The following is a 10,525-nucleotide window of genomic DNA, read 5'->3' as shown; positions in this document are numbered from 1 at the left end:
TTGTGAAAGCAGCATACCCAGCCGCAAATTCAGACTCAAATTTAGGAATTATCTTTATTTTTGGGATTTTATTCAAACAATTAAGGGAATTATCCTTTTCAATTTTAGGAAATTATCTTTTTTAATTTTTAGAAATTATCTTGAGCATTTTTTTAGGAAGCTATAAATACTCCATTGGGTATAATATTCTAAATATCATTAAATTGTTTGAATTTAAAAAAAAATTCACGTCCGCGATACTCGCAGTGACCGTGATAGCATCCATTACGTCCGCGACCAAAAACGCGCCGCAGTTTAAATCCCTGCCATATACTCGTACTCATACCCGTAAATATGTCAAACATGAGTGTAGGACATGGATACTTCAGTAAAAAAATAAGTGTTGGGCAGGCATAGGTTGCAATCATGTGACTATAATCCCAGGTTAATCTATAACTCTTTCATTACAGTACCCATATTCCATCCTCATCATCATATGTGCTCCTATATCAAACATATATCGACACTTCAAGCAAATGAATATGCACCAAATGGCAAAATTTTATATATATTGTACTACTAAAAAATGAGTGTGCAATTGCTTCCATGAAGTATCTCACAGCAAAGTAAATCCATCGATCCATAGTGATCCAATAAAATATTAAATAAAATGATAAGAGATACATAAAATACTAACCTAAGATTCCTTTGTAGCACCAGTAATAACCGATGATACATTAGGATTTGCAGCACACCATGCAATTGCGAGTTGAGCTAAAGGCACACCAAGTTCATCGCTAATTGGCTTCATTCCATTGACTTTCTTCAACACAACATCAACTAGTGATCGGCTAGCAAGATTCTCCACAAGAAAACGCATAGTTTAGTAGCTTACTCGTGACAGATAAGGAAGGAGGTTAAAATTAGTAGTGCAGAAAGAACATAGGCTATATTATCAAATATAATACAGTAATACTCGCAGCTAAGTTAAGCCGGGAAAGTTTCACAATCATCTCTAGAGATGCTAACTAAAAAAATTTTAGCAGTAAATTTGGAAAGCTAAATAAGCTTAGCGAATTATATCGGCACATGCAACTATCACTACACAATTGAGTTTTCATCTTTTTATTCTGTTTTGGATGCCAACACCAGAAATAATATTTATTACAACCATGGATGCATCAACAAGATGTTATGTCCCTAAGAATCAAATGACATAGTGAATCATAGCCTAAAATCAATCTTGTAAAAAAGGAATTTCTACAAAAAGGAAAAAGGAACTTAAATGACTATGGTTGGTGTAGACACTAATTTTTCCATTTTAAAATTATTATTATTATTATTATTATTATAATTATAAATATTATTATTATTATTATTATTATTAAATTTATATTACAGGCCCAAAATATTATAAACCGGAGCCCAAAAATTAAATCTCTGATGCCCAACAGTGACCCAAACACGGTGGCCCAGATCTAGAAGCCCAAAGGAAATCCTAAACCCGATTAGTGTTTGTGTCTCATGCCCAGTCGCCATCCACCATCAACCATTGGATTTGGCAAGATGCAACGGTCCAGAGCCCTCAAGCTTGAAACCCTAGGGTATCATAACCCTAGGGACCACGCGGCGCCACCTCTGCTGCCACTGCCGACTCCTCCACTGCCACGATGCCTCGTCGAAGCCTCAACCAGACTTGAAGACAACCACCCACGTTGAAGCTCTATGGTGAGTCAACACCATAGCTATGGTGACTCACCGAAAACAGCCCTTTGTGACCGGTCCAAGGAGCATCTCGACGAGGCTATAAAATCCTCGACTCACCTGCAAAATGAAACCATCGACAGCACCGACAGAGCAAGCAACAACGAACAGAAAAAAAACAGCCCACAACATCAAACAGAAAGGAAAGAGAGAAGGAACGGGGAAGAAACTTACAACCGAGGAGAGCCTTCAAACCATCGCCGGAGACGCTATTCTAACCGAGGTAAATATTCGGTTTTTCTTAGATCTAGGGTGATCTAAGAATTTTTAGGAGGAGTAAAGGCCGGATTCGGCACTAGGGTTAAAAAAGGAAGCATTTGGTGTATTTTTTCAAACTTCGGCCATTATGAACAATGGCCGGCGATGGCGATCGACGCCGAAGCAAGGCGGCCGATTGGAGACTTTTAGAGAGAGGGCAGAGATATTTTAATCTCTCTCTCTTTAAGAGATAGAGTGAAAATAAAAATGAGAAGAATGGCCCTTAGGGATGGCCATTTGGGGTTTATATACCCATTCTTAAACGACATCGTTTTGGGGAGGGGTATATGCGTAATTTCCCGCATGGAAAAACCCTTTCCGTAGTACTCCCAGATTTGTAACTTTTACGTTTTAGTCATTGGAATTGATTTTTTGAGCATTTCGATTTGGTCTTCGAATTTTATTTTATTTTAGTCCTTGCCATGTTTATACAAATTTTAGGGTAAATATCATGATTAGACCTATAATTTTTATTAATTTATGTTTTAATCCCGAATAATTTATTAGGTTAAATCACACTGTAATCTTATATTTTATAATATTACGAATTATAGCCTTTAATTTTGATATCTTATAATTTAATCACTAATTTTAATTTTTTACCATAAGTTTTCTTACTTTTTTATTTTATTCCTATAGTTTTAATTTTCTCTATTTTTGTCATTGCTTTAAATTACATTTTAATTTTTGTTATTATCCTTTAAATTCTAATATGTTTAAATTATTACTTTTATTATTAATTTATTATTATTTTATTTTAGTCATAAATATATATATATATATATATATATTTGATTAAAAAATAATAATATTTATTTATTTTTAAATATTAAGAAAGAGGTTGTCTTAAAACAACTAGATGTCATTTTCTGATATTTTTAAATAAAATATTATATTTATTTAAATTATTTTTTAGGAAAATTTATCATATTTATCATATTTATTTATTTTTTAATATTAAAGAAATGTGTTGTCTTAAAGCAAGTAGATATCATTTTCTGATATTTTTAAACAAATAAATACCCTATAAAACCATACAAATATACATTTTAATATATTTTTCCTTAGAATTATTTGATTGAATCTGGAATAAGAGGATCATAAATTAAATTTATATTCGAATTCTTAAATTCTATTATTAGAAATAATTTATAATCAACAGGTACCAATTTTGGGCGTTGTGGGGGTGTTAATCTTTCCCCAAACATAACCGACCACGAATCTTTTTTTTATTACTAAAAAGAATGAATTTTTGGTTACACGTAGATCAATTTATCTTTTAACTGATGTTTTCTTAAAAACTCTTTTAAAAGATGATTATTAGGTATTCGAACTACCTTATCCAAAAAGGTTGATGACGACTCCAAAACATTTAATTAAAAACCATTTATTTATTCACATTATTTTTTCGCCAAGTAAAATTTTGTGTCCGGGTGAAAATCGGTTACGACAGTGGTTATGTTCAACACTTAACATCGGCGCATAACGATCAATGAACAAGCAAAATCAACAGTAAGAAATTAAATATTTCGTGATTCTTACTTTGAAATTTTCTAACATAAACCGACTGTCAGAAGGTATTGTTCCTTTGCTGTATCTTCCGGTAAGCACTCCAGATGCAAGAGGACTCCATGTGGTAAGACCTAGGCCATAGTTGGTGTATAGAGGAAGGTACTCGGATTCAACCTGCAGATATACAGAGAAGAATGAAAAAAAATAAACATGTTAGTCCCGTAGGAAACATGAAAAAAAATTACTCTCGATTAAAAGCTGTAAATCCAAGGGCAAGTCAGTTTTTATGGTAAAAAACGAACAACACAGAATTCTGTTGCATGTATGATTACCAAATCAAGATCCCATATCGATATCAAACCCAGAAAATCAAATCAAAAATGGATCTCTGAATGAACCAAACCTATGGCAGTAGATCACATCAGCATAATCCATATCAAGCCTCTTCTACAAGGCCTTAGTTCCTTCCACAATATGTTTCCTAGACAAACCCTTATCACTAGGCCCCGGACCACCCCAGAAGATCTCGGTTGAAACAACGACGTCCGATCGTTTCCACCCAAGTTCCCTGATGGCCTGACCCATGCTCGACCATTGGCATAAACCTAGGCGTTATCGAAAAAGTTGACACTGTTGTCTTTACAACTCCAGAGGAAGGGACTTCGCTTCTTTAACATCGAGTTGGTTGCCGAAACTCACCCGTGCTCCGTACGAGAGTTGACTCACCTTTAAACCTTATCTGCCCAGTGTTTTGTATTGCATTTTTTGTTTGGGATGGTGGAAGAAGAAGAAGAAAGAAAGGTGTGGAAGTGAAAGTGAGAAGAAGAGTGTAGTAGTGGGTGAAATGAAGCCGTTAACGTGGTGGGAGTATCTGAATTTGGACACTTCAAAAAGGTTATCACATGGATTTACTTTCCAAAAAAAATTATAGGATTTACTTTCCAAAAATAAAAGGCTTATTATTGCCCAATAAAAATCTTAAATTCATTTTTATAAAAGAGATTTACAGCATTAATTTTCGTTTTTTTTATATCTTGTATTACTTACAGTTTAATATATTTAATGTATCTAATTATTAATTAACCACTAGATTTGTGTGAAAACGTCTTAAAAAATGAGAAATTAATTATTTTTAAAGTCTTATTTGGATGAATATAATGTGTGATTATGAGAGTTTTTATCTATTTTTGTTAGGGTGTGATTGGATCACTCAAAAGTTTATAATTTTAATAAAATTGAAATAATAAATTACAATCTACTTATTTGGAGAAAGATTAACACCTAGTAACTCCTTTTTGCTAACGTTTAGTATCTTGACTATCACTTTTTGTTTCATTTTGGTCATCTAATCATTTTGTTTTTAAAATCATTCCTAATGTTTAGTTTTGGTTTCATTTTGGTCACCTACTGTTAAAAAATTAATGACGATATTGTTGTGTTAATCTTTAGAGAATAAGATTATTGAAAAATAATACAATGACATATTAATGACGTTTAGTATCCCAATGTTTAAAGAATAAGATAATACAATGTCATTATTGAAAAATAAAAAAAAATCACGTCGGCAGTTTTGTTAATTTTTTAACGGTGGATGAGCAAAATGAAATAATGTTAGGTATTATTTTGAGAAAAAAGATAGTTGGTGATCAAAATAGAATAAAAGTGTTGTTGGGGTACAAAGTTGTAGTTTATCCTATTCTTTTATAAAAGTGTTAAAATAGCCGGTGAAAATTCCTCCTATACTTGCGCGGGCTTGGTGGGTGTTAGTTTAAGGGAAGCTTAACATTGGGTTTCAAAATTTAATTTTTGAAACAAATCATGGGACCAAATTAAATTTATTATCTTTCAAAATTTAACCGGATCGCGGGTTATTGTTCCTTCGGTTGTGAGAAGCTGACCTTGAGTTTTGGTTGTGGTCTTGATTTCTCTTTCCTTCTTTTTTCCTGGCAGCAAAATTTAAATCGGCAATAGTGCAACATAAGAACGAGGTAGCGAGTGGAATTTAAGTACTAAAATATTTTGTATTCCAAAATTTTCTTCAATTCACTTTACCCTTAAAATTATATAAAATTAAGTGCAAAATTTCCTTCTTTTTTCCTTCTTTCTTCAAGTTTATTATAATTTAAATTATATAAAATTAAGGGTAAACTACCTCCTTGGTCACTAATTTAATTACTTAGTTTCAATTTTGGTAAATTATTATATTTTTTCAAAATCATACATAACATTAGATTTTTATTTTATTTTGATCACTTTTTATTAAAAAATTAATAATGATATTAATGTGACATTTTTAATTATTATTTAATATTGACATAGTATTACCATATTGTGACAAGTCAACATCAATATTAATTTTTTAACGATTCTTTTTTAATTAATTTACTCACATAAAATATATATGTAAACTATAAATGAATTATGTCCTTTTTTAAATATACATAGATCGTTTATTTATTTCTAATGAAATTTAAAATATAATTAAGAGGCTGATATAATAATTTTACCAGTTTTAATTTTCCTTCTTCTGTCCATCCCAAAAGCCCTCTCCAAGGAAAACGAAACAAAGACCAACCCTCTTTTCCTTGGGTTCATTTTTACTGTCCCAAACTGAAAATAGGGAACCGCAAATAAAAGAAAACACAATTCAACTAAACAAACCCTATATTTCAAACAAAGCTATTAAGAAGCTTCATATGATAGTTACCGGCACACGTACAAATTATAAGTATAAAATAACGTTTCTCTAAAGATAGTTTAGGGTGAAGACACTGTCATATTATTCCAAACTCAAATCACGTACCTATTACTTTAAGAACTTCACATAATGGTTAAATTGCATTTTGGTCCCACTTAATATTACATTTGTAGTTTAATACCTTTAAGATTGTGGATTTTTTAATCTATAAAAATGATAAAAGATTAATTTTGACCCCTCAAAACTTTAATTCAGCACGACATATTTTGCTTCTCTACATCCAATCCAATAATCTAATTCATTAAAATTTAAATTCTTATTCAAAAAATTTAGCCAATGCATATTGCCATATATCATATATGCTATTGGTTGAAAAATTAATGAATTGCACGTGGACCCAAACAAGTGCAAAAATGGTAAAGGATTAGAGCATTGATACAGCTCCTTAATTTAATTCAAACTCAAACTATAATAATTAATTTTCTATTAATCTAGATAAGTATAAGATAATATCTGTTTAAAGATAACTCTCAATTTTATAACATTGAACGCTCACACCTCATATATCTATGGTGCTCAAACCCATCTTTCAATGAATAACAATAATTCCTTCGTTACGGAGTCTACTTGAGATAATAAATTTAATTTGATAATGAAACTTAAAATGAACGAGTGAAATTGACAGCCGGACTAGTCTAAATAGTGGTCCTTTAGATCATGGGGAAATGATCGAAATAATGTCTTTTTGAAAAAAATTACTAAAATAACCTATCTATAGCATTATTTTTCGGATTAAATCAAATGATTCAATATTTTAGAAGACTCCAAAACTGCATGGAGTCTGCATGGAGTCTTCACTTAAAGACTCAAAGATTATTATACGTTTTTAAATTTAGCGAAATTGAAAACTCATGGATTACTATGCATCTTCCACCCAAAAAATTAAAGTCGCCCTTTACATTGTAGCAATGACCCTAGATTAGGAAATAATTTGATGAGAGCCTTATATAGGGAATTTTTTTTCCACTGCTCAACACGAGCAAGGAAGCCGATCAGTTCTTATTAAAATAAATATTTTTAATATAAAAAATTATTTTAATTTAAATATTTTAAATATGTGTACTAACTATATATATTAAGAGGGGCTGAAACTGTACGAATTTGAAGTACATGGGGTCAAAATAAAGGAATGGATCTCAAATTAAATAATATCAGAGGGACCAAAATGAGGATTTGACAAAATATTGCACAGTGATGGGCAAGAGGGAACAAATTAGTTTGTAAACACACCTGGTGGGACTCGAACCCACAATTGTCTGATTAGAAGTCAGACGCCTTATCCATTAGGCCACAGGTGCTTGTGTTAAAACATTAATTATTTATTTATCATATTCAAGAAAAATATTAATTAGAAATTCACCGCATTATTGAAGAAAATATTTTTATAATGAGGGCCTCTATAATTTTATTTAATTCTATAAAATTTTTAATATTTTTTTCATATTTCTCGTTAATTCATTCAATTTCAAATTAAATTTATTTAAAAGTTTCTTTCTTTTTTAATTATAATTCTTTAATTTATTAAATATTCTTTAATTTTTAATCTTAATCTAACGATAAAATAATACACCATTCTTTTATTTATTTATTGTTTCAAAATCAAATTTCATATCATAATCACATTTTTTATTTGCTGTTACTTGTATTCAAGGCGTGGTCTTGATAAAAGAATAAAAGTAATGTATTTGATAATATTTAATATTTTTTATGGTTTATCAATCAAATATTAAATATTTTGTCAAAATAAGGGAATAAACTTTTATTCTATAATAACTTATTTTTAAATTCTTGTTTGAAATCTCGAAAATGCTTTTAAATTTTTGGGGTCTTAAAAAATATTCTAAATAGCTCTGAAGATAACTGTAATCACAGGGTAACCTTTGGGGTTGAAAAATCACGATAACTTTTAAAGGGATAAATATTCTAAATAGCTCTGAAGATAATTCGAATAACTCAAATACTCGAATAACTCAAATATTCGAGTTAAAAAGTCCTATATAATAACTTGAAGTTGATTTGAATTTTTTTTAGGTGGAGTGGAGTCAAATTTTTAAGTTTTTATTTAAATTTAATTTTAAATATTTATAATTTTATTATATAATTTTATTCCAATTTAAATTATTTTTTTTTATAATCATATACAATGCATATTTATTTTTTCATATGTGATATATATATATATATATATTATATATATATATATATATATATATATATATATATATATATATATATATATATATATATTATACATAATTATATTTTACAATTTAATTTGAAATTAAATTTTTTTCTAGTCTATTTGAATCAAATTCTCTTGAATCGAGTGGAGTCAAAAAAATCAGTTCGATACGAGTTTTTCTCACCCTTATTTTGTAGAATACTGTGGTTTCTTGTAGAAATTGTTAATAAATACACATAGAAACGTTGGTATGTCGAGAATTCGTGGCGCAATGGAAGCTCGTCTAAATTAAGACCAGAAGGCAGCGTGTTCGATTCATGTCCGATTCAGTTTTGATCTCTTTCAAATGTCCTTTTTTTTAATATGGCAAAGGGATTAATTGGGCTGCACAATTTTTTTTATCGCTTTCGGGCCTTTCTTGAGATAAACCAATATTTAACAAGTTAAAGCGAAGAAAAAAATTATTATATTGAGTTAAAGTTGATTTGAATGAAAAAGGTAATTTGAGTTATTGAACTGATTACTGTTTTTTATCATCTATATTTTATTTTAATTTTTTAAAGTTAAATTAAGATGTTTAAGTTAATAACCCATTCATTACGTGACCATTGTGATTAAAATGAATATTATTCTCACTAGAGGTTCTCGATTCAAACAGTTGTATTTGTAGATGTGTGTGTTGTCAATAATTTAAAAAATTCTAAATAAATATTATATCGTAATCCCCCTAGATTACATTAAAAAAATTCTTAATTTAAATTATGAAATTTTAAATAGCTTAAATTAGAACCTCATTTACAATCTGACTAAATTTCAAGAGAGTTTAATATGATATATTAGGTCATCAGGGTAAACCTGAGGGAACTTGATGTTCCGCCTTGAGCGCGAAAACTACAGCTGCAAGATCTAGATCATGGGTAGGGTAATTTTGCTCATGATGTTTAAGCTGGCGGGATGCATATGCTACCACTTTACCTTCTTGCATTAACACGCACCCAAGGCCATTTAGCGAAGCATCACTAAACACAACTTCTTTTCTGACTTAGGTTGGGTTAAAATTGGGGCTTGGGTTAAAAGGGTTTTCAACTGTTCAAAGCTACTCTACTGCTTCACAACCCACACAAAAGACACTCTCTTATGAAGCAACTTGGTCATTGGGGATGTTATCATCGAAAAAATCTTTTACAAATCGACAATAATAGCTGGTAAGACCTAAGAAATTATGCACTTCAGTTACGCTCTTTGGCGGTTCCAACTCAAGTACCACTTGAATTTTCTAAGGATCTACTTGGATTTCATCTGCTGCCACGACATGCCCTAAAAATGAAACCTCAGATAACCAAAACTCACACTTCCCAAACTTGGCATACATTTGACTTCTCTGAGGGTCTAGATAACTATGTAAAGATGTTGGTCGTGTTCCTCTTCTGACCACGAGTACACCAAAATATCATCTATGAACACCACCACGAACTGATCCAAGTATGGGGTGGAAAAATATGTTCATGCGATCCATGAATGTTGTTGGGGCATTTGTGAGTCCAAATGGCATTACCAGGAACTCATAATGGCCATATCTTGTTCTGAATGTCGTCTTGACTACATCTAACTCCTTAATTTTGAATTAGTAATACTCGTATCACAGATCTATTTTAGAGAATACACATGCTCTATTGAGCTTATCAAAGAGGTCATCAATCCTAGGAAAGGGATAATGGTTCTTGATGGTTAACTTATTTAACTGGTGGTAATTGATGCATAGCCTCATCGATTTGTCTTTCTTCTTATCAAAGAGAACTTACGTTCCTCAAGGAGAAATACATGGACGGATAGAGCCTTTATCCAGTAATTCTTGAATCCGAACTTTTAACTCCTTTAATTCTGTCGGTGTCATGCGATAGGGAGCAATGGACAATTGAGCAGACCTTGACATTACCTCTATTTTGAATTCTAATTCTCGGTCTGGCTGTAACCCTGACAAGTCTTATAGAAAAACATCTAGGATTATCTGACCGTTAGGATGTCCTCTAACATCGAAAGTGAAACTCTAGTGTCGCCTACATGGGCCAAAA

The 10,525-nt window shown here is 30.9% G+C and overlaps 1 non-coding gene and 1 pseudogene across 1 annotated transcript; both read right to left on the bottom strand.

Moving 5' to 3' along the window:
- Positions 1–676: 676 nt before the first annotated feature.
- Positions 677–4,275, bottom strand: LOC120152813 (annotated as a pseudogene).
- A 3,221-nt stretch (positions 4,276–7,496) lies between these two features.
- On the bottom strand, positions 7,497–7,569 carry TRNAR-UCU. Its single transcript has one exon. It is a non-coding gene; the product is annotated as a tRNA-Arg (tRNA).
- Positions 7,570–10,525: the final 2,956 nt, after the last annotated feature.

Source organism: Hibiscus syriacus, unplaced genomic scaffold (assembly GCF_006381635.1).
Source record: "Hibiscus syriacus cultivar Baekdansim isolate YM2019G1 unplaced genomic scaffold, ASM638163v2 tig00111095_pilon, whole genome shotgun sequence".
NCBI classification, from domain to species: Eukaryota; Viridiplantae; Streptophyta; class Magnoliopsida; order Malvales; family Malvaceae; genus Hibiscus; species Hibiscus syriacus.
This window is presented reverse-complemented; position numbering and strand designations above follow the sequence as displayed.